This window comes from Echinops telfairi, unplaced genomic scaffold (assembly GCF_000313985.2).
Source record: "Echinops telfairi isolate 266 unplaced genomic scaffold, ASM31398v2 ScPeMD7_21;HRSCAF=78, whole genome shotgun sequence".
NCBI classification, from domain to species: domain Eukaryota; kingdom Metazoa; phylum Chordata; class Mammalia; order Afrosoricida; family Tenrecidae; genus Echinops; species Echinops telfairi.
Window position 1 is genome coordinate 8,314,252 of NW_022103918.1, and position 3,795 is coordinate 8,318,046.

A 3,795-nucleotide genomic window follows, 5' to 3' on the forward strand; every position below is an offset into this window, starting at 1 on the left:
CACTGATATTGGTAATATGCTAGCATGACTGTAGATCATCAACCATGATTTAGGAACAAGAGTTTAAGTATCAAGTAAAGTCTGAGGAGGAAAGTTATTCTTATTAAATTCAAGTTGAAATAGAAATAATACCTTCTGGCTGCTTCAAAAGAAGGTTCAGATTCATTTACACTGCAAGTATGGCAAACAATGTTCATTAATTATGAAACATAGAGAATGTGTTCACATAAAAGTTTAAAGTAGAATAGACACTGAAATATTCAACAACTATTTTTTCCCAAAGGTTTTTTATATGAATCTCAAAGACAAACTTCCTAAGTGATATTCTTCTTTGGTATCTTTGACTAGTAAACATTTTGTAAAAATTGTTTAGTAAGCTTCCCCAAGACAATCATAGATATCCAATCTCTCTCTCTCAAGATTTTTATTGTGAATTGGGTAAGCTTTACAAAGCAGATCAGTTTTCCGATCAACGATTCATACACATTTTGTTTCATGTCATTGTTTCCAACCTCTCAAGTGTACATCACTTATTCAACTTTCTACAAGTATCCTTCTCTCCTAAGCCTTCTGAGTTTTGTCCTTGGTTACATGCTACATTTTTATCTCAACTGGTTTATTATTCTGAGGTGTACATATTTCCTTTCCTTTGTAGTTTTTGGTATTGTTATGTTCCCTTGTCTGTTGTTTGGCTGAAAATGGATCCATGAGAGTAAGTTCATTTCCAGACTTTTAGAATAACTAACGGCCATAGCCTCTGGGATTCCACCACCCTCTCTCTGACCAGTGAACCTGATTATTAACTATGTTTTAATGATTTGGAGTTTTTTCTCCCATTCTACCAAAGACCTTCCAATGTGGTCCCTTTAAGAGCAGTCCTTCCATTAATTAAATTGTCTTACTTTTAGGACCTCCTAGTCATCTATTGTTCCTTCTGTTGTTTGATAGTGTATTTATGTCATATATTGGGGCCACTAAAGTTGCTCCTATTGTTTTCATTATTGATCTTTATAATTATAGGTATTATATTTAGATCTTTGATCCATCTTGAGTTTGTTTTTGCATATGTTATGAGATATGGGTTCTTTGTAACTATTCTACAAATGGATACACAATTTTGCCATCACTTTGTTAAAGAGACTAACCCCCATTTAATGGTACAGCTCCTTGCAAAATATCAGCTATCTTGATTAATGTACTTACTTCAGCATTCTCAATTCTGTTCCATTGGTTTAGCCTTGCACCAGTAACAAGCTATTTTGATTACTGTGGTTGTGTAGTATGTATGGAAACCTTACTTGCTCTTTAGTAGTGTTTTGCTTATCTAGTGTTTCTTTCTTTTCCATTTAAAGTTGGTTTTTATTCGTTAAAGAATGATGCAGCAATTAAGATCAGGATTACATTATTACTGTAGATTGCTTGGGTAGTATTGACAGGCTTACAATGTTAAGTCTCCCTATCCAATAGTTTGGTATATTCTCCAATTTATTTGATCCCCTTTAATTTCTTTTCGTGGTGTTTTATAGTTTTCTTTATAGAGGCTCTTTGTTTCTGTTGTTGTTTTATTTCTATATAGTAAATCTTTTCAGTGACTATTGTAAATGGATATTATTTTCCAGATTTCCTTCTGCTTTCTGTTAGCATAAAGTAATCCAACTAATTTTTGTGTGTTGAACCCTGCCATTTTGCTAAAATTTTCCATTAATTCCATCAATTTTCTTGCAATGTATTTGGAATTTTCTATGTATAGAATCATATTATCTTCAAATAAAGAGAATTTTACTTTCTTTGCCCATGTGAGTGCCTTTATTTTTTCTTTGTTGATTAGTAGCTGTGGTTAAGATTTCCAATGTAATATTGAGCAGGAGTGACCAAAGAGGACTTCCTTGTCTAGCACCCACGAGCAATAGCATTTGCAAGAGGTATGTTATCAGTTTCCCTTTGTTTAGAATGACGTTGGTCATTGATTTTGTATATATCTCCTTTATTGTGTTGAGGATTTACTTTCTATTGATTTTTTTGTTAAGTGTTTTTATCAGGAATTTGTGTTGGATTTTGTCAAATAACTTTCCTGCATCCATCAATATAATCATGTGGTGATTTTCTTTTATTTATTTAGTGGATTACATTAACTATTTTTGTAATGTTGAACCATGCCTGCATACCTGGTATGAATTCCACTTGGTCATGGTGTATGATTTCTTTTGCTATGTTGTAGTATATTGGGTAGGATTTTTGTTGAGATTTTTTGTATCTATGATAATGAGGAATAAAAGAAAAAAGAAAATTGTTAAATCCCACTTCCTTTGAATTGATTTGTGTATGTGTTAGAGCCACAGCAAATAATTCTTAAGAAAAATCAGTCCTTGAAACACAGAAACAGAGTTGTTGTCATTTAAAGCAAATGTTCATACACAGATGAATTTCAGAATACAAGGACTTTATAATCTTTCCTGGTTTTTTTCTCACCAGGGCAGTTTTCAATTTCCTTGACATTTCAGAGTAAATTCCTGTGATCATCATGTGTCCTTTGAAAAAAAATCTGTCAAAAACAATGACCTAACTTTCTGATTTGACCTCTCTTCATTAACTGTAACTGGCTCTGCAGATTCCATCGTAAGTCACTGTTTCCAGTTTTTTTTTCCTGAAGGCACCCAAGGGAGACTAAGAAATGTGTATCAGTCAAAGAACATGTGTGCATCCATCCACTGATTGCAGAGATATGTTTAAACGTGATTTGCATGGAATAAACTCATGCATGTGGGAACTGAATATATAAATTCTATTTAGATTATGTTTGTGTGTATGTGTATGTCTATGTTCAAGTGCATGTGTATGTATATGTATATTTGTATACACACAGGTAAATCAAATAGAATATACACAAAGGTAAGTCCCAACATGCACAGAGCATGATCCTTTTTGATTTACCCTTTTCCATACTTTATTGATTTTGTTTCTCTGGAAAATCCTGACGAGTACACTAAACTACCTTCATCCTTCCACGGGACTGGTCAGTTACATCACCTCCAACATGGTTCCCCTGAGTCCTCCTCCAGCTTCTTTTTAGAACTCATTCTCCACACAATAATCAGACTTTCAAATGTAAACTACATCTCATCAAAATCTAAATGATGCCTCGATTGAGACCTCCTCAATAGCTTCTCTCTCACTGAATAAAATGTTATCTCCTCACCATAACCCTCAAAGCCTTGTCCCTCCCTCAATGCAGCCTCGACTCAGCATCTCTCTCAGTCACTGTTCATCAGCTATTCGGGTCCCTTTCCTGATTCTTAACTACATGGAGCTCATTTCTGCTTCAGGAATCTTGCATCTTCAAAAATGGTCCCATTGAATCATTCAAGGTTCAGTTCAAATGTCACCTCTTCAAAGATCTTTTTGGAATCCCCTCTAAAATAGCTCTTATCCTCTACCTCTTATTATATATACTGCTTTGCTTTATTTTCTTCTGAGTATTTATCACAGTCTAATATTATCTCTTTTGTTACTGTCATTGCTTACTTGAATGCACACCACATTCTAAAACATAAGCCCATGAGGTCAGGAACTCAGGCTTTCTTGCTCATTTCTAAATACTTAGAGCGACATGCTTGGTAAAATGGATGGGGAACCAAAAAAGAGGAAGGCCCTCAACCAGATGGATAGAAACAGTGTCTGCAACAAAGGACTCAGGCTTAGGAAACTTGTGAGGATGGTGCAGGGACGAGCAGTGTTTCATTCTGTTGTGCATAGGGATGCTATGAATCAGAACTGACTCAATGGCACTTAACAACA

The 3,795-nt window shown here is 34.6% G+C and overlaps 1 protein-coding gene across 1 annotated transcript in view; it reads right to left on the reverse strand.

The window, feature by feature from the left end:
• Positions 1 to 3,795, reverse strand: part of ABCC9 (ATP binding cassette subfamily C member 9) — a 142,792-nt gene that overhangs the window by 61,625 nt on the left and 77,372 nt on the right. The window lies entirely within an intron of this gene.